This window comes from Pseudopipra pipra, chromosome 13 (assembly GCF_036250125.1).
Source record: "Pseudopipra pipra isolate bDixPip1 chromosome 13, bDixPip1.hap1, whole genome shotgun sequence".
In the NCBI taxonomy this organism is placed as follows: Eukaryota; Metazoa; Chordata; class Aves; order Passeriformes; family Pipridae; genus Pseudopipra; species Pseudopipra pipra.
Genome location: NC_087561.1, coordinates 4,347,503 through 4,371,576, shown reverse-complemented (window position 1 = coordinate 4,371,576; position 24,074 = coordinate 4,347,503). Strand labels below are relative to the sequence as shown.

The 24,074-nt window shown below is 37.9% G+C and overlaps 1 long non-coding RNA gene across 2 annotated transcripts in view; it reads left to right on the top strand.

Moving 5' to 3' along the window:
- LOC135421362 (uncharacterized) overlaps positions 1–23,596 on the top strand; it is a 154,282-nt gene extending 130,686 nt beyond the window's left edge. For both annotated transcript variants that reach the window (XR_010433974.1, XR_010433973.1), the window contains one exon: positions 20,116–23,596. This is a non-coding gene — a long non-coding RNA (uncharacterized LOC135421362). The remainder of the gene's footprint in view (positions 1–20,115) is intronic.
- The last annotated feature ends 478 nt before the right edge of the window (positions 23,597–24,074 follow it).

The following is a 24,074-nucleotide window of genomic DNA, read 5'->3' as shown; positions in this document are numbered from 1 at the left end:
CAAATGAGCAAAATGTTATTCTCATCATTAAACTGGCAGTTGCGCAAAGGCAATTGGATCAGATATGAAATGGATGCTCTTCCATGAGGTTATTCTTTGGGGTAATCAGGGAGCAGGTAACCGTAAATTATAGCAAAACTTTATCCCCTGGTCCCTGAATCTCCAAATCAGTTATCTAAAAAATTCAGCTTTTTACAAGAAAGGTAGAAAAGAAGCCAGGAAAAATATGTATGTTTAAAATGCACATATTTTGAATAGCTCTGTGAGATAGAAACATCCAGTTTCTTCAGCCCGGGGTTCTCAGTAGAAAGTAACAAGAAAAAAAAAAAAAACAGGTTAGATTTGATAAAAATAGGGAGCAGTTTTCAGAGTCTCAGAAATCATCAGGGATGTATTTATGCCTGCATTGGAATGCAACACAAAACACATCTCCGTGATGAACTACTAGTACCGGGCATATCCATAGCCCCTGTTCCTAATAAAATTTATTCATCATGTGAAATAAACATGGTAATACAGTCAAAAGCTCACTACTGAGCCATTCTTACCAGTGCACACATCATCTATCACACTGAGACCCACTGGCAGGTTGGCTCCTGAAGAAAAGATCATCTTCATGCAAACCTTAATATTGCCATAAGCCACTCTAGGCAAGCAGTGGGGTGCCTGCCCAATCCTTTTCCAACAGACTTGTTTTACTGGAAAACAAAAATTACTGAAAGCAAGGAATATGACAGTCAGCTTCAAGGTTCAGCTCACCCCTGTTTACTGCTCTGATTCCAGAGATTAGCCTCTTTATTTCCTACAGAGAGATTAGTAATCAAAGCTAAATTATATTTTCATTGGATAAATCATTTACAAGTATTTGGGTCTTTGGTCTAAAAGCTTCAGCATGACTGAAAAAGCTCTGCTCTCATTTCAAGTGTATTCAAGTAGAATCTATGTGTAAACTGGTCCTATCACCTGGAAATTCCAGGTTCCATTGTAAATTATCACAAACAGATGTAAAAACCATTATCAGCCAGAGAGCTGAATATAATCCTTAGGGAGGGTGACATATTTTATAGTTTCTTTGGACTCAGGCTACATGGCTACTACATGGCTACTACATGGGAGACTGTATCACAAAAAAGTTATAGGGCCAAAGTGCTTAGCAAATGCAAAAATGTCAAATAATCTTGATCTTGCAGGCTGCATGCTTCATACAGCTAAAATCCACTGGATACATATCATACATCTGAAGGATAAATGAACTGGAAAATTCATAGACAAAGCTTGAGAGCCACAATTCATAGAATCATAAAATATGAGGTTGGAAGGAGACCTCAGTTCATCTGTTTGTGACACATACGTGCTCTGAGAGCCAAAAGTTAGTCATTATTTTGCAAATAAAATCAGATCCTCATGCCTACAACGTTCAAGCACCTTTCCCAGTTTTCTCTAGCCTAGCCTTAGTATCAAGATTGTTGTTACTTAGACTTGCAAACAATGCATTCTGTCCAAAAGAAACTTATAATCACTTAGCAGCATTAATCTTATTTTCTATGTCATTAGGATTCATGTTCATCATACTCTTGGTGGAGGACAATGGATCAGATGTAGAACATATGTGCTTGTGCCAGAACACAAATCCAACCATTTTAACTTTCACCAAAGATTGAAACCTGCACTCTTTAAATCCTGTAGATGTCAGCCAAGCATACATCTTTTAGAGGATGAAATAGTAGTCCAGATACTAATTCTGCTCTCCTCAGTTTGCTTCCTTCTTGGCATTTTAAAATCTCCAAATACAATACTTTTTCCAGCATAAAGAAAATCCTTCAAACAGATATAAACAACAAGTGACCCTGGACTCCACTACAACTATGAAAATAGTAGAGAGCATCTAGACTGCTGTTTCTTCTTGCAAACATACAGACAGCTCTTCCTGTTCCATCAGAAGTGACTCATGGAGCTCTGCAGAGCTCACTCTGGCACCTCCCTGGGTGTTGGGACTGCAAGCACATGTAGGTGATGTTGGTATTCCCACCCAGGGATGGTTGCTGCAGCCAGCCCACTGCAAATGGACAGTTCTTTAAGGAGCTCTTTACTGCTGCCCCTCAGGGGAACTTTAAGTCTGATTTAACTCTGCTGCACTTTTCAGAGACAGAACAGAGCACATGTCCCAGCCTCAAGTGCTCAGCTACCTTGGGCCATCAGTTTTCTAATTCACATTAGTTAGCACTTAATGCCAGTGACAGTGATGTTTCAACTATTGATCCACATACACAGATAGTATTTAATTTTCAGTGGTACCCAGGACATCTCAGATAGTAGGTGGCATAATTTAGTAGTCTAGCAAATTGATGAGAATGTTGCTGCTTTCATCAATGTGTATTAGGGTACAATTGATCAAGTATCCTTATTACATTCTGCTAACAGGATTGAAAATCCCAAAGATAATTTCAATGTAATGCTTGCCTTGCATTGGCAAAGTACACATGGAAATTTCATAGCCTTGCTGATTTTTAATCATTATGAGCAAAATTAATCCATTTCCAGAGAACCTAACAGAAATTTATCAGCCCATCAAGTTAAAAAAGGACTTAAAGAGGGCTGATCAATAAGGTTGGACTTCACCCTAGGTTGCTGTGATTTCATGTATGTCTGTAGAAGTCAAATAAGCCATACAAACGTGTTGTTAGTTTTTAATCTATACTTTAACATGCACTCTGGGTGTCTGAATAGATTATTGATGATCCCTGGAAGCAAAGGTGGGCAATGCTGAACCCAGGAAAAAAAAAGTGTTATTAAAATAAGCAAAATTTAAGTACTGCCATGGTTAAATATGGTTTTTATGTCTCCACCCCTTCAATAGAACCTACTTCATATATTAATTATATTTTAACTGTACTTTTCTTACCCTTTCCTTTTAGTTTCCACTTCCCTACCCACCCATCCCCTCAGGTAGCAATAAAGATAAGCTGTACTTTTGTCTCACTTGTTCCTGTTTCTGAGGTCATTCACAAATAAAAATGTATAGCTTATCTTAATAAGACTTTATAAATAATGACTTAGTTTCTATTCAGTAGAATCTGTGTTAAACAACAAGAATAAACAACAAGACAGTAAATAGGGCAGGTAAATCTACTTACTTAATAAACTCTGGCAAATAAATGTCAGTATTTTGGAAAATTTACCTGTTAAACATCAACTTTATCACTGTTATCACTGTTAATTTTCTCTCTGAAAGCAGGTAAGGGTATTGGGCAATTCCTGCTAGATACTGGATGAACATATACCAAAGTAAGTTAGTTTCAGACTTTATCCTGAAAGATGAGAGAAAAAAGAAAAATATAGTGCAGAAAGCAGAAAAACATGCTAAGGGCAGCTAAAACTTATCTGCCAAAAAATATTCTCAAAGGAAATTTAAGTTTTTGAAAAACTATTGTTTTAAATTAATAATACATTTTTATTAGAAAACAATTGAATTTGAAATTGCTCTAAAATAAAAAGGGGTCAGAAGCAGCTTAGAAGCAGCTACAACTTCCCAGAAGCATCATCTGAAAGTAAACAAAACCTACCTTCCTTCTGTCAATCTTGTGATAGCTTTGCCAAAGTGATATTTCTAAAAGATTGACCAGAAAAAAACCCCTGTGTGGTAGCTGGAAGACTTTAGGGGTCGTTTCCCTGCTAATGAGTCAACTCATGCAAGTACAGCTGCAGAAAAATTGAACAGCTCAAATCACTGATAAAACAACGTTACAAAACTAATTGATTTGAAGCAAATGAGTCAGCTCAGAGACTGGCAGGATGGCCTGCTGTGAGAAGGCACTGCTGGAGACCATCCAGCCCAAGCCCAGCTCAGAGCAGGAGCAGCCGGAACAGGCTTCCTATGGACATGGCCAGTTTGATTTTCAGTGTCTCCAATGATGGAGACTCCACAGCCTCTGTGGAGCCTCCTGTTCCAAAGTGTGAGCATCCTCACAGTAAGAAAGTGTTTTCTTTGGATGGAATTTCCTCAGTTTGTGCTCATTGCCTCTCGTCCTCTCACTGTGCAACGCTGAAGGAAGTCTGGTTCCATCTTCTTTTCTCTCTCCATCAGTTATTTATGACAAGGAGAAGATCTCTGTGAACCTCCTCTTCTGCAGGCTGAACAGTCCCTGCTCTTTCAGTCTCTCCTTCTATGACAGATGCTCCAAGCTCTTAATCATCTTAATGGCTCTTTGATACTCTGTGATATCCACTGTTAAATTTAAAATCAATCAATTTTCTCCATTGTGTTTATCAGGTTTCTAAAGTTCAGTTATTCCCAAGAGTGAACAAAGTCTGTCCCTATTGGCACTTTCACTGCCATCACCTACTCTTTTGCCTCCTTTTATTCCCACATTCCCAATTTCTCAGTTTTGATTGCATCAGGCTCCTTGTTTTCAGGATCACCAATGAATAGGGCTGGAAACTGTTGCTTAAAAATAATGGAGGAAAGATATTTCTTTCCCTTTATTTTAATAGCATTGAGACTGCTCCTTTGTAATATTCTGAGGATATAAAGTGTGACTGAGCTGCTATCTTCGAGTGATTGCTCTTGTTATGTTTGATCATGTGAAGATGTTGGTTTTTACTTTTCTAAGTAGCCATTCTCAGAATATGAATGCAATGGAGCATAATGGTGCACTGAAAACTATGCAACCAATTAGGCAAAAATATTGAAAGAAAAGAATTCATTAACGTGTCTCTTGAGATTTAATGCCCATATGGGCCTGTAGACTTCTTTCAGAATAAATACTTTGATGAGCTGGTCATGTTTGTTCCTTATTTTAATATTTTTATATTTAATCTTATCATTGAAATTCAAGTTCTGATACCCTGTAAATTACTCAATCCACTGGGAACCTTCTTTACTTATACTTTTGCATATGGGTAGCTTGAGGGAGGATCTCTTTCCCTCTAAGCCATTGCCTTAAGTCTGGAGATCTATTCATTCAACTGAATACACCTGTGGAGTATTACTACTACAGGAATATTACTACTGTCTATCTGGTTTTGTCTGCCTTTTGATCTTCACCTGAGCTGGGAAAGCTCCTCCAGAAATGTCTTTGCTCCATGGATTTGGGGAGTAGACCACTGGTGATTGGGCAGTGTTGGATAAATGAGGAAAAACATGTTTTTGCAGCATCATGTCACAACAACAGTTCTAGTCACAGGTTAGAAATCCACTGTGGGGAAAACAGCTCATCCAGAGAAAAAATCCTGTGTCATGGCCCTTTATGATACTTCATGATAACAGTATAAGAAAGGAAGTATAGATGGATATAAATTCAGCACATCTGTGACTGATTATGATGGAAGTTGGCAAACAAAAAGGGTTGGAAGGAGGACTTTGGGGAACTGTAGTTCACATGGAAATTACTCAGTAACTCATATTCTGCCTCATCAGACATCATATAGAAAGATGAAATCAATTGAACTGCAGGCTGCAAAACAGAAGGGATAAAAATAAACGATAAATAGAAAAAATAATATATGCAAACTAGATGTAAGTTGTCTGATCCATTAGATCTTTCTATCAGCAGTCATTGCTCTGCTTTCTTGCAGATTAGGAAAAATACATGCCCATTAAATAAAGGTCAGCCTTTCTCAATCAAATATAAACGTTAATTTTTAAAATATGTATTTTCTGGTTGTCTCTTTACCCTGTTCTATGCAGGGCAAATGTTTTTGTCTGTCTTGCTTCTGTCTGTTTTTTTCTTCTTACTGTGGAGACAAATGAGAATGACATCTGCATTTTTGCTGAGTTATGAAAGTCAACAAAACTTGATACAAAATGGTGATGGTAATGAAAGAATTGATGACATTTCAAGCTAACATTTTAGTAACATTTACAAGTGTTTTAACTTAAAAATGTGTTGAATAAAGATTTTTCAGAATTAGGCCCAATCTCAAGAAGTTTGTGGCTATTTATACTGATTTTAACTAAGTATATCTTACCTTAGTTTCTAGAGTAAATGACCAGAGACGAGTTCCTAGACAGCATTTCTCAAACTGTGGCTTAGAGCTCTTTATTGGTCATAAATGAGTCATGAAAATCATGCTACCTCAGCATTGCTGAGCCCAGCTCAGTCCTCCAACACTGGCCTCAGTAATTTCAATTAGTTCTCACCCCTTATCCCCAGATGACCAGAATTGCTGCCAGGAAGCAAAGGTGCTGCAGGGATTTTCAGAATGAGAAAGAGGAAAAGAGAGTTATGGGAAGAGACTGGAGCCCTGACTGCTCACAGTAGTTCAAGAAATATTTCTGCAAAGAAAAGAAAATACTTTAGTTTTTGCTGCATTAGTGCAAACATTGATTGAAAGTTTCCCACTTACAGCATCTGTATTGCAAGAAAGTGGAATAATAGTAGGAGCTGAGACCAGAAATGATACAGAAAAGCACCAGCCTAATTCAGCTCTAGAAAAATACTGCTATTGTGGTTTAACCCCAGTCAGTAACTCAGCCCCAGACAGCCACTGGTTCATTCTCCTCCCATTGGGATGGTACACATGATTGAAAGGTTAAAAGTAAGAAAACTTGTGGGTTGAGACAAAAACAGTTTAATAATTGAAATAAAATATATTAATAATTAATAATAAATATAAAAAATTAAAAGTTGAAAATAACAACAAGGGAGAGAAATAAAACCCAAGAAAAAGAAGTGATGCACAGTGCAATTGCTCACCACCAGTGGATTGATGCCCAGGCTGTTCCCAAGCAGTGACCCCTGGCCAGCTTTCCCCCTAGTTTATATGCTGAGCATTATGTCCTGTGGTCTGGAATGACCCTTTGGCCAGTTGGGATCAGCTGTCCTGGCTGTGTCCCTTCCCACTCCATGTGCAGCCCAGGCCTGCTCACAAACAAGGCAGCATGAGAAGCTGGAAAGTCCTTGAGTTGGTGCAAACACTGCTCAGCAACAACCAAAATATCAGTGTATTTTTAACACTGTTCTCAACTTAAATCAAGCACAGTGCTGTAGCAGGTACTGGGAAGAAAATTATCTCAGCTGAAAGCAGGACAACTGCCCAATGTTATACTTTTTAAGCAGGTGGGGAAGCTAAGTAAAGTTTTGATACAAGATCAGAATCTCTGTGGCTGCATGCCGGTAAAGGTTGGATTCTGCAGCTCAAATCCACAGGCACTGAAGAATGACACTCTCACCTGAAGGTTCAGGAGGCAGACACTGAGTGTCAATGCTGACTTCCCACAGATCTTCAGCTCAGTTCAGGGTCTTGGTCCTGATCTTTGTGGGCTCCATTGCTCCCAGTCTTCACAGATCCTGGACTCTTTTCAGCCCCTTTGCAGGATGACATGACATTACAAAGCGAGGAAAGCACAGCCATGACAAAAGAAGTCATACGAGAGCAGAGGTGAAATTCTCCCTGAAGCTCAGTTCCTCACAAATCTCTTTGCCTGAACTGCTCTGTGCATTTCATTAATGTGACTTTCTCTAAAATAAATGCTATAGCAGATAAATTAAAATGTGCTCAATCACTGCTACCTCTCCAAAAAAAGAAAAAATTAAAAAGAGACTGAGTAAACCAAGTATGATAGATTTCGTTAGTGATACACATGTCAGGGTGAAAATCCAATTTTATTACAATGTTTTACCATAGCAATTCACATGGAACAGAAACAATGTTTTCCAACTGACTCTAGAATATAACTGCCTGAGTACAAAATATTTACCTATCTAGATCTTCATTTTTCATATAAGAGACATAAAATTACCTCTGCTGCAGCCACTACACCTCTAATATCTGCCCTATAAAATAAAAGTCCATATGTAATATAAATGAAGTATGAATGCTCTGCAGAACTTGCTACAGTACCCAAGGTATTCTGTGCCCTCATCCAAAGCCTTTGGAGACAAAGATCCAGCTAGACAAAGAGAGCTTCTATGACAGAAAGACATATACCTGAGGTTTTTCAGATGCACCCAAACCACTGAAATCAGGTCAGCAATGCGGAGCAGAAAAGCTCGGTAGAAATCTAAATCCAAACAAAAATATTTTCAGAACCAGAGCTCAAAAAAATTCTGAGGATAGCTATAAAGAGAATATATGAACAATCTTTTACAGTTAGTTGTATTTTTTTTCCTTTCTGCTTTATCTCAAAACTGACTCTCTGTAGGCTCCAGATAGCAGAAGCCTGCAGAGAAAGTGATCCCTGTTCCACCCCCACCCTCTCTAATCTACTTTTGTTATAATTAAAGAATAAATCACACAAATTAAATTTTCACAAAAGCCTCTATTGTTTTACATTGACTTCCATTTTTATTCTGACATTGCAGAGATGTTGTTTTCTTATTTATCATCAGAGATGTTAAAACGTGGGAAGTGGCACGACGGGGTAAATGTAGGAAGGAACAAAACTCAAACTTTTTGCCTGGCTCATATTAGTGACTATCATCTGATAGCCTTCCTGTAATAAATCCAGGGAAGAGAAGGCACAGTTTAGAAAAGTTTTAGATATCCTGCTCTGTGCTGCCTACAAAATCTTTGTGGACAATTACAGTTAAAGCAATGATAGCCATGGGGAGGGTGCCATTGGATAATTGCAATCACTTGATGTTAGCATGTTATAAACAGAGTGTTTCAACCTTCGATTTTAGAACCATTTCAACTAGAATATGAAAATATTTTAATTACAAACTGAATTAAAAATCACCTCCAAAAGAATAAATGAAAATTTCAATTTGTTTTTGAGGAAAGTATTTTTGGAGGGAACACTTCCAAAGGGTTGTTTGGATCAGACACTGAACTGAAAAGTCCATAAATAATGGACTTTGTGCTGTAACATTGAAATTATTACTAATTCCATTTCATATAATATGCTTTGCATAACTAGCAGTTATTTCAGACAATGTTTTTCTCTTATTTATTTTCACAGTACTGGAGACATGATCCTTGCCCATGCCTGGCCATGACTACATTTTAGAAATAATTAATGTCATAGGAAGAAATGGAGTCTTGAGTTCCTAACTGCTGTTCACAGCCATTGTAAAGATTCTCTGAGACAGAATGTTTAACTGTGGGAGGAAATGTTTACCTGCTGGAATGGCCATTTCCAAACAACAAACTACTCCTTTTTGCCATTTTCTGTAAAAGAGGAGAAAAAAAAAACTCTGAGAGTTTGCACACAGCGTGTTCATGTCTGTTAGTACCTATCAAAAGACTCCTTTCAAATTAAATAACTAATAGGTGCCAGACCCACTGTCTGTTGATGTTACAGCATTCCCAGTCCCACTTCACAGTTGCAGATTAGTTTGTTTTGAGAAATATGGAAACTTTCTAATTTGCCTTCTCTCAGACACAATTACAATATGCATGAAACAGAGGAGACGAATTTGTCAGCATTATAACAGTAGCAAGATAAGAGATCCTTAGAAGTGACTTTTCTTTCTCAGATGCATAAATATTAAAGTGTGATTGAGGCTGGAAATTACCTCTGAAGGTCATCTTGTCCAATCGCCTTTTTACAACAGGTAAAAATAACTCTGTTGCATTTGAAGGAAACCAGATTCTTTCTATGCTCTGATCTAAGATGTTATGAAAGTTTATATATTGTCAGATTTATATTCAGGAGACAATTTTTTTTTTTTTTTTTAAATCTAACCGCAGAACTTGGGTCTTCAGAGACTCAATTCAAAGTTTCTAATTAGCTCTTTTACCTATATATCCACTTTCTGCATATTACCATGAAATAGAAATTGGCCATGAGGGAGAAGGCTTCTGATAAAGAACAGAACATTCAAAGATATGTGCTGAGATACCAAGTGGCAACGAGGCAGAAACTGAAAAACACATAATCTGGAGGAATGCAGGGAAGGGCAAAGAGCAGCCTGGGCTAGTGGTTGTATATGAAGTGGTACAGGGGCATGAGGACTCCTGGACTGATGAAACCAAGGTGCAGAGGATGCAGAGCAGGACAATTGAGGTGGCATTTGTGTATAAGTAGCTCTTAAACCTGTTGATTTGCACACACGCACTTGGCCACTGATCCATGGCTTGGGATGTACTCTCAGACCTCAGTGGTTTGTTTTCCCTTTCTGCTTGACAGCCTTTGTGTTCGCCTTTGAAAAAGTATTTTTGCTGCCCAGTGAGACAGAAGCAAAGAGAGAGGGTTGTAAATAGGTTATCTGCACCACCATGACAATCTCCTTGGGAGACAGCATGGGGGTTCAGCCAGCGTGGCTCTGTCGTGCAGCCAAGCCACTTTTCAAACAGCTTGTCCAGAACCAGAGGCTTTTCCAGCAGCCTGCATGCTGCAGGAGGACACATGATTATTCTGCTAGAGAGGGGGAACCTGCCGAGCCAGAACTCTGTCACTTTATTAAGTAAGAGTTTGTGAGGAAGCCGTGTGAATTAATCAGGGAGTCAGACAGCAACTTGACTAAATCACTGAGGAGGAGTCCTGCAGTAGTAATGAGTTATTGTGTCCCCTGCCTGGGGGAAAGGAACATATGTGTCAGGAGCTATGCTGACTGTATAAAATGACCTGGACAAATTACTTGAGGATTTTTCCCAGAACAGGGGAAAAAAAGTGTATAACTCTTTTTCCCCAGAGAACTATTGTCACATAACAGTGCTTGGGTGTTTATTTCTTCCTCAGTTGAAAATCCAAGGATAAACCCAGGATATTTCAATTGCTTCCATCCATTACACAGAGAGCAACAGGATTAGGAAAAAAGGAATATATTGCCTTCTAAAAACCATGGCTTTGATAGAGAAAACTGATTTGGAACTGTGAAAAGCTCAAGCTGTTTTATTCTGCAAGTGGCAGACTTATGCTGCCAATGGAGATTGCACAAAGCCTGCCTGGAGACTCTGGCATGTAACAGGACAAATGGAAAAATGGATTTACTCAAGCTTGGGTATTTAATGGTTATTAATGGGGAATCTATGGTACAGCATGTTGCTTATAGTGTATAATACAAAAATATGTATAATACAAAAATATGTACCATATTTTTGTATTGCACATCCATAACAGTGGTTCACTCAACACCCCAATGTGCAGGAAGGCCACAGTTAGATATTTAAAAGTGTAATATTCACAAAAGCACCCAAGGAGACCTTATAAAAAAGACATCAGCAGAAATAATTAGGAAATTTGAGTCAAAACCTTTAGAGGATTCGCCTAATTGCTTTCACTTTTGTAAATATAAGTAGTCTAATTTTTAGGTACCTATATATGTTTGGCTCAAGATAATTAGCACTGTGCAGACCACCCCAGAAGACAAAATTGGGAGTGGGGAGGGATGAAATAAGGACTGTCATCACATAAGCCACAATCATTAACACACATATATTGTCACATTAATGTTACAACCAAGCCTCCCCACCTTCCACTGAGGCTGCATCAGTCAGTGCTGTGAAGCACAAGCTGCACTACCAGAGATGTCACCATTTTACGAGGGTGAAAAACACAGTGGGAAAGTTATATGACCCGTAGTAAAATGAGAAGGCTCACTTTGCAAGACGTGGAGATACATAAACACTGATAAAAGTCAGGCATATTCTGGTCTACCACTTTTGAGTATTTACAAGGAAGAGAGTGTTACAAGACTTCTCCCTTAAATAAACAGTATACAGATTGCTATCTCTGACACAAACATCTAAATCTGCATTTAACAAGAACAAAATACATGAGGGAAACAAAAAATAAAAACAAACAATCAAAAGATACTCAAGAGTACTTGCTTCTTGATTGTTCCCCAGAATCTCAGATTTATCTTCAATTATTGCACAACTACCAGCAGTTCTAAGGGTGAATCATTGTCTCTATAAAACCTAAGGAATTTGAGAATACTGCTGCATATATTCATCAGATATGGAGAACTAGAGCTATAGCTTTAACCTATAAGAACTTCAGGGAGAACTGAAGTTTTATTTCTGTTTTTTTATAGATGTCACCACATAAGCAATTCCAGAGGAGAACCTTCCAGTAATCTTCCTGAGAGAATTAGAAAGTTTATGAAAACTATAATCTTATACTTCTTTATCAGTGATAGAGTGAAGTACAAGGCTTTAGGGATTTTTAAATCTTTGTGCATCTGATAATTTTTCCTTGTTTGTCCGATCTGCAATATGTTCCTCACAACATCTCTGAGTATGTTCCTGTGAAAGAGATGATTTTAACCCCATCTGGCAAACATGACACTGAGACACAGTGGCACTTGCTTGTGTTTCATAGCAACTGCCCAGAATGCTCGATCTGTTGAGAGTTTAAAAAGAGAGTCTGTAGCAGGGAGTGGGGCTGGCCTGTTCTCCTAAAATTCACAGGGGGGTTAACCAGATCCAGGCAGACACCTAGAAGGACATAAAGTAGTTCCAATGACTATTTCCACAGTGAGAGGATTGTTATTAATTAGGCTAGTTTAATCTCCCAGGCTCTGGTTCAAGACCCTGGTCCACAAAGTATCCAGCTGTGTTCCCAAGATAATCCATATTTCATACTGAATGTAGCATACTAGTTCATCAAACTGAATTAGGTCCTGCCACATTCTCTGGTGCTGTAACTTCCATTAAACCTTATTCTGTATTAGCTGACTCATTGCAGCACACAGTTTAAGCTAAAGGACAGAGCTTGAGAAAATCTATAGTTAAAATAGCATTATGATCTTTATTTGTGTGGGGTAGCAGTTCTCTCCCTTAGCACAGGAGATAAACTGTTGCTTGAGGAATGTGGCAGCCTTTAGCAGTTATTTGCCTTCCTGGACTTCCAGCAAAATTTCGAGAAAGAAACAACCATCACCCATCACCAATCCCTTTTTCCCACCGAAATCTCTTCCCTCAGAATGCGTCAAATAAAAAAAAATTCCCCCAACTCTCGTTAGGGGGTTATTGTCTGCACTCAAGGATTGAAAAAGGCAAATACAAACCCCCATTGCTAGGCTAAGAAAGTATTCCCTTCCTGAGTGTATAAATGTTAAGCAGATAAAATAAAAGGCAGTGCTAATGGCTGATTGAAACCCAAAAGCCCAGAGACATTTACATTCAGCACCGTCACCCAAGGAAGCTTCTCTGCTGAAGGAGGGGAGATGATGCAGTTTTAGGCAACAAACATGATGCCTAACATAACTGACTGAGTCAAGTGCAAAAAACAACTCTAGCTTACTTTCCTGATTTTAATAGCCCTTTATTTTTACCTGGTGGCACTGTTTGTTCTTTAATAAAATCTTCCTCTGAATGGTTGTGGTTTCTATAACAGAAATGTAACAACACACAGGGAGCTCCCTCCTTAGAATCAGCCTGACCTGAGTGGAAGCCAGAAAGCTTACTGGGTTATAATAATCATGTGCAAATTTTTATTGGGTTTTTTTTTTTTTTTCACATGAAAATCAAGTTGGTTTGGCAGGTCTGGCACTGCACATCATGCCTTCTCAGTCCTGGCCTCAAAGAATTCATCAGCTACCTAACCTTTGGCATGGATCGTGAGCAAGGGTGTACAGAGTATTCACTCAGTTTATTTTATCATTACCATTCAGATTTATCCCCCATCTCCCAGAGAGTAATATGCTTGCAGGGGTCTGGCAAGCAGGACAGACAGAGGGCTGATCTGAATTCAGACTTCTATTTTTGGCATTCTACCTTGATAGCTGGTGTATTTCTTCATTACTGCTCCGTATGTAACCTCCAAGTGATAAGTGCAGGAAATAACCCAAATAAGAGTAATGGAAAAGCAGGTTTCCTTTGCAGACAGAGATTAAAAAAAAGTCTAATTTCCATTCCAGTTGGCACACAGACAGCCCAGGCCAGGTTTATCTGACAGTGCATCTGAGCTATGTTCTTCCACATCATTTGCCACTCTGAATTTTAACCAAGGAAAGTGTATTGACAAGGGAATTTGTTAAGAACTTTTCTTTATCTTGTCTATGCTATTGCCACATCTTCAACTTCATTGAAAATGATAGGCAGTATAGCAAAGCTGAAAAATATAATTTACCTTTATTTCCATGAGCTTTGAGCCAGGGCTTCCCAGACGCTCCCAAAGGTCACACACAGCCTGCAAAAGACTTGCAAAGGAAGCCCTTGCTTGAGATGTTGCATTTGATTTAGGCAATGCATTGAACATTGATTTTGTTATATAGCATTCCTAACCCGATTTCTCACGTTTAAGCAACTGTTTGTGAACTAAACTTGGAAGACCCTGATCAAGATTTTCTAAATCTCAACTCCTTTTTAAAAGAAAATTATCAGTGTTCAATTCTGTTAAAAGGTAGCATTTTGAAGAAATTTTGAAAACACTCTGAGGGCTCTGTTTTATGAAAGACTGTAAAACCCACATATTCTGGTGTCCATTTCAATAAATGAGTACCTCTTACTGTATAGAACCTGGCATTACCATGACAGTGCTTGTTATGATTAGATAAAAATCCCCCTCCAATAGCATTAGTGAGAGGATAAGACTGATGGATCCTGGGGTCAGGTTTTAAAGCTAAGAAAGAGTGATTTCTGTGAATATTTATGAGGAAAACTACATAGAATTGATATTGGAAAGGAGTCCAGTAGTGTATATGCTACATGAATTAAATTGATACTTTCCAAAACTTTTTGTATTGCACACACTACTCACCTTTTAATCAAACCTTAAAACATTAATAGTACCATATTGAAACATAGAAAAAAATAAAATACCACATAGGTTTAAATTTGTAATGGGGGAAAAAGAAAGTTGAAGGGAATAGACAGCAACAATGAAAGCATATCCAAATCAGGAACTGCAGTTTTTACATTACATTATGATTTTATCTAAAATTTGTTTTAATCCTTGTGTAATCCCCAGCCCAGGTGAAGAACTGCATGTTGAGAGCATAAAGCTAGAAGGATTATTGCTGCACAAATATTTTTGCTAAGAGTTTCACCTTGGAGAAAGTGAGCCCTGGCAGGGCCAATAAATTTTAAAATTTTGACAGTGTGGTGGAAAATTTTAAGATGCAAAGCTGCCATCAAACCTTGGCACAAACTGTGCCTTCAGTCACAGGTATTCCTTTCAGAGAAACTCGTGGCTTGGGCAAATCAAATAAGATCAAACAGTACTCTGATAATACAAAAATCCCCAAGCTGGTCTAGGACCTGCCTGTTTGTTTCCTCGTACATTAGAACAAACCATATTTGTTCTTTCCCACCTCTCCCCCAAGATTCCCAGGTAAGTTTGCTTAACTTCTTAATCTTGTTGTTTCTTTCTCTGGTTGCCATGAAGGAATTTCAACTTGCAGCAGGAAACCAGCCTGGTTTGTTCCTCCTCACAGCACTTGCCAAGAACAGTGCTTTGACTTTGCAGGAGGGAAAATGGATTTTTTTAGACGCCTCACTGATAACCCTCAACATCCTGCAGCCCAGCACGGGCAGGGAAAGTCCTACAGATCCTGCACAAAGCACTGACTCCAGGGATGCAGAGCAACAGCTGAATTTCTGTACAATTTCTGATACCAAGGATCTGCCCATGCTGTGCTGTAGGAGTTCTATTGTCCTTTTAGCTGACAGGAGTACTCCAGACGCTTTCACTTCATCTTTGAATACTGAGTTTGAACAACCTGGGTATAATCACTGGGAGCTTTTTCTCTGAGAGATTAAATATGTAATATTTTATAACCCAGTTTAAACGTGTCCCATGCAAAATTCAGGATTGGATTTTCAATATGTAATTTTCTTTTAATTTTTAAATGAGCTCTTGCAACGATTTTTATTTTATTATCTGTATCTATGGAATGATGAGCAAATCAAAAATATTAAAATCTACAGATAATTTGATATTTAATCATTAATTTAGTCTTCTAAAATGAAATTTTAACCAATAATAAATTTAGATTTAATCAGAACTATATCTGTCACTATATCATTAGATTGCTGAGTTGTCAAATAACTGAAATCCATTACCCTGACATAAACTTCTAGTTTCCAAGGCAATTTAGTCTCTAAGCTCTGAAGAGCTGCCAGTTAAATAACTATGGTTTCTTTTAAGCATAAGGTAGAGAAAACTAAAATTCAAAATAAAGGCAAAAAAGAGAATTGTAGAACAGTAACAAAATGAAATTACATCAAAACCTTTTTAATATAAACATAAATTCTCTACAAAAATAATAAAAAATGAATGTTTGGAAGAAATCTTAAATATTATTAGTAAACTCTACTGATTAAGACACTTAAATCCAATGCTTTTTATCATTAATGAATGAAGTCCATTAAATGAGTCTCCAGATAATTTATTTCATTTTTTGCAAATCTACTCATATCAAGGTTTAGCAATAATGCAAAAAGAAGTCTACATGAAAAGAAAATTAAAATTATAACTGATTTGGTGGGAAGGGAAATGGACAACCATCATTTGCTCTTAAAGGAAATCTATTCCATTGACCCAGCTTTTAGAGCAAGGCAAAAAGAGTAAAACTATATAGATTATAGATCTGCAAATGGAGGGCTCATTTTGAACTGCATTGACTTTCAACTTGTGGAATAGATTGTGAATAAACCCAAACAAACAAACAACCTCCCTCCAAATGAAGTTGTGTGTTGCTTTTATTTATTGAGGGTTTTTGTTCCACATTAAAAAGAAAAATAAAACCCAAACAAACCCCAAACCAAATACCTCCTGTCAAAATGCCCAACCAATCAAACAAAAAAAACCAGAAAACCCAGGAAAAAGGGGTGTATCTTTGCAACATAGGTAAAGATTCCTCTTTCCTTTTTCTCATTCCAGTGCAAGGGAAACTACCATCTACTTACTATTACTCTTTGTTGGACTTTTCCAAGTTTTCTATTTTTAGAATTTCTATTCCCTCCACAACCTTCGTTTCTATCCCATTTTTCTGCTCTCTAACATCTTTTCTTTCTTTGAATCTGAATCTGGGATGTTTTGCAAGATGGTTGATTATGAGAGAATATTACAAGGAATATGAAACATAATTTTTGTGTGTGCATGCATCGACTCCTCTGACTGTAGGAGAGTCTCAGGAAACTGCAGTTTACTGGGTTTTTTCCCTGCAAGGGTGAATACAGACCATGCCATGGTTCAAGAGAGCTTAAGGCAAAAGTGTGTCTACAAAAAAAAAAAAAAAAATAGAGACTTAGTTAATTTGGAAGTTTGGGTCACAAAAATTTGTCTCTTCCATAACAGATCTCCTTAATGTCACCGTTCCTCACCAGTGAGTTTGCTAGTCAATCTGGATTGTTGTTGTTGTTGTATCCATCTGTTCTCTCTCATCCCCTCATCCAGTCCAGTGCTGTCTTTGCCTTTTTTGACTGCAGGTGGCTGTTAAAATTCTGCCCTAACTGCTTGTTGTTGAGGGGGTTGTTGGCTTGGGGGGTTTCTGAAGGGGGGAAAGGCATGTATTCTTGCTGTGCTGCTGCTGTGCCTCTCACTTCTTCTGTTCATCCCATCCACAATTCAGACAACTGAAACTCAGAAAAGATCCAGTGTAAAAGAATTGGAGCCAGGAGGTGGCTGTGTCGTGCAGACACTGATGTGAGCACTGCTGGGCAAATGTCTGTGGGCCTGGCTGCCGGCATTATCTTCTTCTCCAAAATGAAGGAATTGGTAAGCAGGATTCCAGTAGGCTGTTACTTGGCATGCTGTATCCACCCCCTTCTGTGTCATGGGCTTTCAGACAGCCTAAGAGTTATTCATGTGGCAAACATCTGGATTTACATAGCAGCCAGGAGGGCTAATCAGTTCTGGCACAGAGAAGGGACATGTGCAGAATAAAACCAACAACCCTAAATCAGAACCTGGTCAGGGGCAGTTCAGTACCACTACACTGTCCATCCAGCTGGAAAAGTAGAATTCAGGAAGAGGATTACAAAGAATTACAAAGATTTTAGAGGAAGGATTATTTTGGCTGCTCAATGGCACATGGACAATATCTAGCACCTTCACAGAAGCTTATTGTCTAAAACCATAATAATGTGTGTTCTGTTCCTAGGGCTGATTTATCAGGAAGGCAATGAAATGAATCAACATAAACTCCAAAAGAGAAGAGTCACATCTGACAGGGCTTACAGGAAAGCAAACAAGAAGCTTACAGCAGTGTTAATGCACCCTTACATATTAACACTTACATATGGGCCAGCAGAAATTGTCTGTCACCATCCAGAGGCAGGAACAACAAATTGTACTCAAGCCTGTGGGAAACCATAGTTAGAATTCATCTAACACAAGCAATGGTTAGACCAAAGAAACTTTTAATCTAGGACTAAAAGGGAGGTAAAACTGCAAGAGATAACCTAAGAGAACTCAGATTCTGCTAGGGTTTTGTATATTGTTGTGTATTTATCTGCTCATTTAGATACACAGGGAATCAGTAAGAAAACAGGTTTTCCACAAAGGTGTTCAGTAAAGAAGAGGGATGAACTCTTTGCAAGCATGTGGCAGCATCCCTTTCCCTGTGATACATGCCAAGCTAAGGAGAATATTCTTAAAAATGTCTGTAAACGTATGTCACAATCTTGCTTCTTTCAGGATACAGAACTGTTTTCTGGGTATTTAATTTGCTTTTAGTTTCACTGGAGGCACCAGAGATTGGCAAAAGCTGTTGTACAAAAGACAGAGTAACCACCACTTGCCATTTGAAAGCCAAAATCTTATGAAGGCAAATGAGTTACCTGAAGGCACATGACTGCAGGATTTGGTTTCATTGGGAATACAATATTTGCATCTGCCTGTGAGAGAGGTAGGGTTAGGGTAGGAAGTAGAAGTGATAAGCCAAACATATCTTTTCGCATACTAGATGTTGATTAGATGAAGAATGCCTGCTGAGGTTGAATAAACAACAGTTGTTTCTGACTTTTGTTCCCTGAAGCTGGAAAAAGTTGATAGCTAAACAGTAACAACATGTTATGAATCATTTTTGTAGTTTTATTAATATGTTCATTTGACTTTAGCTCTAAAATATTAATATAAAATGCTGAAAGAGCTAATGAGACAGTGGTACTTCAATGTTTCTCTCACTAATGTCACAGAAGGGTTTATTGATTCTATTTAACTTCTAATTGGCTCACATTATTAAATTACCATCATTCAGGCTAGAAATTAGTTTAAATGATCAATCAACAAAAAATAAGGTCAAGATTATTAGTGACAGAGTGCATAGGCAGATAAATAGATCAATAGAAAGAAATAAAGATAGATCAAGCAGAAGTTTAGACCAAATGGAAAAAGTAGGTCGACCTTTTTCTCTTTCTTAATTACATACCCACTGGCTTTTTCTGTGGGGACTTGAAATCTTGAAGTCTATTTCTTCACTGCATAATTAGAATTCTCAGATCTGACTGATCATGTCAAATTTTGAAGCAGAACAAATAGTGAAAACTGGGCACACTGAGATGTTGAGCCATCAAATTCCATTAGTAAAGTCACGCCTTAATAGAATCCTCTACTAATTCTACCAAGTTAAAATATGTGGAACACTGAAATACTTAAAAAAAAAAAAAAGCTCCACATTAATTAAACAAATTTGTGATAAATCAGTCTAGACTGGTGCATAATCCTAAATTTGAACTGTTAGATTAGCATGGTTATAAACTGACTGCACTTTTTTTTTCTAATATATCCCAATCACTAATTACTGAAAGCATGCTCCTAATTTAACTAATATCCCCAAATCAGGGATTTTTTTACTTGACTTTGTTCTATCACACCACTGACTCAGGAACATTGTATAATATCTAGTAAGCTTCCCATTTTCACAAAGTGTGTCTGATCTTTTCTCAGCCACATCCAGAACATTTTATATTTTCTCCTCATTAGCCCAGAATAGGCTGCATTCTTCTTAATGATCACTAGGGATCACTCAGATTTCTGCACAAACTAGGACAAGCTATTTCACTGTTTTGCACCTTGGCTTTCCTATCTGAAAATGAGGATGTTGATTTTTGCCCTCTTTCCTTTAAATGAATTGAGAGATGTGTATAAAATACTGCCCAATGTTAAAAAGAACAATAATTTTATTTTCTGTTTTCCCATCAAAATAGCACCTCAGGTTTGCTGCTAAAAATTTTAAAAGTTATACACCATTTTTCTGTTTTAGGAAGAGTCTGACTGTACTGTTAACTACTCAGATTAACATCTGTGTCCTGAATTATGACTGTATTATTTCTTTGCAGGGTTTCCCAAAGCTCCTTCCAAGGGATAGCCGGGTACAGGGACATCTCTATGTCTCTTTATATGCTTCCAGAGGCACCCACAGCTACAGCTTGAGAGGTGGGCAACCTTCTACATCCAAGCCTGTCTCCTTCCTTACCAATCCTGCCTCCTGGCCACTGTGTCAGCCTTTGTGCCTTTGGAAGAAGATGGACAGCAAAAAAAGGTTGTATTCACCAGTGGTATCAGACTTCAGATGCTGTGTGGATAAATAAGTCCTGCCATGATGATCCAGAAGAATAGTTTCTTGGGATAAGCTACCAGATGCTTCATTCACTACACAGTGAAACTTGAGGAAGACATAAGCAAGACAGTTTCTCCCAGTAGCAGAGGATCAGACTTCATGAATGAGGAATTTCCATGTTTCCATGAAAGCTGACCACTCATCCGTAATTTAATAACATATAAAACACATAAACATATAAAACTCTTCCATGTGAATTTGCCAGTAATATGGGACTCACCTTTCTCAAAAGGGCAGGAAGATCTTTGCTCATGAGCCTGCAGGGCTCACTGACAGAGCTTTGCACTAAGGCAGGACAGGGGCAGTGGTTTTAAAGGAAAAGAGGGTTGATTTAGATCAGATATATGGAAGAAGTCTTTTACAATAAGGGGAGTAAAACACCAACACAGGTTGCCCAGAATGGTGGTGGATGCCCCATCCCTGGAAACATTCAAGGTCAGTTGGATGGGGGGCTCTGAGCAACCTGATCTAGGTGAAGATTTCTCTGTTCAGCGCAGGGCGCTTGGTCCAGAAGACCTCTAAAGGTACCTTCCAACACCAAGTGTACTATGATTCTATGAAAGTTTCCAGATATATTCTTTACTCTCTTTTGTCTTTTAAATAATTTCCTTTCCTTTTCTTTTACTTTTCCTGCTATATTTCACTATTCTCACTACTATGCACTTGCTCACAGTAGCAGTTGCTCTGCATTAGAGCTGATTAAAAGCATAAAGAAATGTATTGAAGAAAGAAGTTACTATAGTCACTCCTGAAATGTTTGCACAGCCATTTCATGCTTTCAGAAAGTTCAAAATAGTGGGGAAAAACACAAATGGAAAAGTTAGGAAGAACTGAAGAGATTCTTCCTGACAGTCAGTAAAAACATACATTTCCAAATATTTCTGCATTACATTTTCAACTCCCATTTTCCCCCCAAGTCTCAAATGCCCACCTCTCAGACCAAGGTAGTTTCTCTTGTTTCGATTCACTTTTCCACGGTGCAGACTGCTTGGCTTTTTAAGTCTGGAGAATTCTTCTACCTACAAACAAAAATCAATGCATATCCTCCTTAGAGCAGATAAGGGCCGCAACGGTCCTTCATCAGTCTTCTGATGATGTGTATTATTTTAGGTGCCTGGTCTGTGATTTTGAATAGGGGAGAACAGATGAGATGTCTTTCTCTAGACACATTCCTCATCAGCCTTTTTGAACTCCCAATGGAAAGTTGCTGTTTATTCTCTCCTCACACCCACTCAGCCTCACTGCGCCTCAGCAGCTACCGTAAAATTCTCCCCCTGATGCTGATGCATAACTCACATCTGCATTAATCAGAGCATATATGGAGAAGCAGTGAGAGGGAAAATATACCCTCGTGAATTTGGAAGCTCTGAGAGCATCTAAGAATATGTGTTATCCTTTCCTTGAGTGTACTATTAAAAATAAAATAAAGCATCTCAAACGCACAGGATTCAGTTCAAGATACACAGACATCTGAACCAAGTAGGGTTCAATTTTTCCTTGTTTCTCTGGTGTTGTTCAAGTCTTTCTAAAAACAAACAAACAATAAACAACTGCAAGGCACTCTGGAGAATATTTCAGCCCAGCTGTGCTAAAGTAAAATGTGAAATGCTGCATACAATGACGCTGAAACTTTGCTCAAATTGTCATAAGTCTCACTTGTCACATGCATTTACATTAGCTGCTGAACACCGAACTGACTCCACAACATGTCTAAGCAAATTACAAACCAAATAAGGAGGAAAAAAAGAAAATAAAATTACTTTTCTTCCATAAATTGCTATTATATACTACAGAGGTTACGAGAAAAAAGTGACAAAGAAACAACAGTAAATATTTTCTCGGTTTTGAGAAAAAACTATGAGGAGGGGAAAATAAAGAAAACAAACAAAAAAAGATGCATTAAAAATAAAAACATTGGGCTGAGAAAATTAGACAAATTGAGCCACTATCACAGGGCAGATGAGCTTATCATGTTTTAAAGAGAGAGTTATATTTTCAGTAGCAGATATACTAATATCTTTCTCACAGACATTTATTCAGTGATTTGAGGCTCAGCAGAAAAGAAATTCCTAACTTTCCACAGTCAAAGATATTCAGTAGCTTGTCCCTGGATGTCCAGGGAATATGAGTACAAGTCTTATCCTCTCTGTGCATCTCATAGTCAATGTTATTATTTTAAGAAACAATACTGTAGAAATGCAAGTTCACAGCATCCAGTTATGTCAGTTAGTCTCTGAAAATAAAATACTAAAAAAAAAAAAAAAAAAAAAACAAACAGAGAGAGAAGAAGGAAAAAAAAGAAAATTTGAACAGAAATATGAGAAATATGTTCTGGAAAACCACTGACAGTTTGGTTTATTGAAGTTCAGAAAGGACAAAAGATGAGAACGGGAAGAAAAAGGGAACTCAATTCATCACATAAGGCAAATGACCTACTGTAATAAAGTTATATCTGTCATCTCTTAGGTGCCTTCTTGAATGTAAATACAGGAGTTGTGCTCATGATGATCTTCTTCACTGTTCCGAGGACACTGATAGATGAGGGAACTGACAAGGTCTCTCTAGGACTTCGACATGTTTGAAGTATTTCTCCTCTATCTGTGAATAAATCAGAGGAAAAATTTCAGTGGAAGGCAGGTGTGTCCTTCTCAAGTCCCTTTTGTGCTGCTCTCTGCATGCAGGTGATTTGTAGTCCCCTCACCAGCTTGATGGAAACATGAGACAACTCCAGATATGGGCTAAAACAAATGCTTGCCATGTGGATATTTTCAATAGCAGGCAATTTTTTTCCATGTGGCTTAAAGTCTACAACATCTTGAAGAAAAAAGATCTTAAAGAAGAATAACACAAAAGTCACCATACTTAAAGGCAGATTATGTTTTCAATATTTTTGGAAGTTTTCATGTATTTAATTTGCTATACTGCTCTAAGTTCTTTTCAAATATTCCCTCTAGGAATAGTTAAAGACTGTAAATGTTCCTGAATCACAGAAAAATTACAGGAGACATTAACACTATGTCTGCACCTAGCATTAGAATGGTAATTTGTAAGGAATGATTAATATCCAGAAATGAATGACAAATAAAACTTACACCAACCTGAAGCCAGATGTTTTAAAAAAGATGAAGCAGTTACAAAAAGTATGACTGCAATTTAAAAAGGAGCAGCAGTCAATGTCAGAGTGGAGGGAGAGGAGGAAAGAGGAAGAAAGATAACAGTTCTGAAGATTATTAAGAGCAATCACTTTACATTGCAGGTGATGTTGTAGTACACATGATGTATGATAGTACCTGGGTTAATGGGTGGGTTAGATGGTCTCAGAGGTCTTCCCCAGCTAAATGATTCTATGATTCTCTGACTTATCTGGGTACACAAAAATGTTGAATAATCAGTAAACAAGTGAATAAAGCAAAGGAGTTAATGGATATGAAAATCAACACGTATTCAAGTAGAGTTGTGGTTGTTTTCCAGACTCCTAAATACATAATAACATTACTTTATTCTTCTCTCTATTTCCTGACCTTTTGCTTACCTCTCTCAAATTTTTCAATTGTATTAATTAAGCTGGTGTGTTTTTTTCTTCCAAAGCAGACATTTCACTGTATTTCCTTCCAATACTTCCTGTCTGCCTTGTAGGAGGGATTAGAAAGGATTTCCAAAGTACCTGGAGAACATCCA